Raw genomic sequence first — 297 nt, 5'->3', positions numbered from 1 at the left:
GACAATACACATTATATTTTCACGTTCGCGCCGACCTACCGTAGTCGTTTTTTTTTTCCTAAACAACTGGAATGGACTTTTCTTGGTGGCCGAACTGTTAACGTTGCAGATGTTTTTTTTTTGTTTTGTTTTTTTCACACTTTATTTTCCTACTTTTACTCATGACTCCGGGTTTGATCCTTCCTACTTACCTACCATAACATTTTTTAACCCCCCCCGTCCCGGAAACAAACACTCGGGCAACGCCGGGTACCCCCGCTAGTATATATATATATAGTGGGTAGGAAAAGTATTTGC

The sequence above is a fragment of the Euprymna scolopes genome, chromosome 46, assembly GCF_053919585.1.
Source record: "Euprymna scolopes isolate OS-2025 chromosome 46, ASM5391958v1, whole genome shotgun sequence".
NCBI classification, from domain to species: domain Eukaryota; kingdom Metazoa; phylum Mollusca; class Cephalopoda; order Sepiida; family Sepiolidae; genus Euprymna; species Euprymna scolopes.
This window is presented reverse-complemented; position numbering follows the sequence as displayed.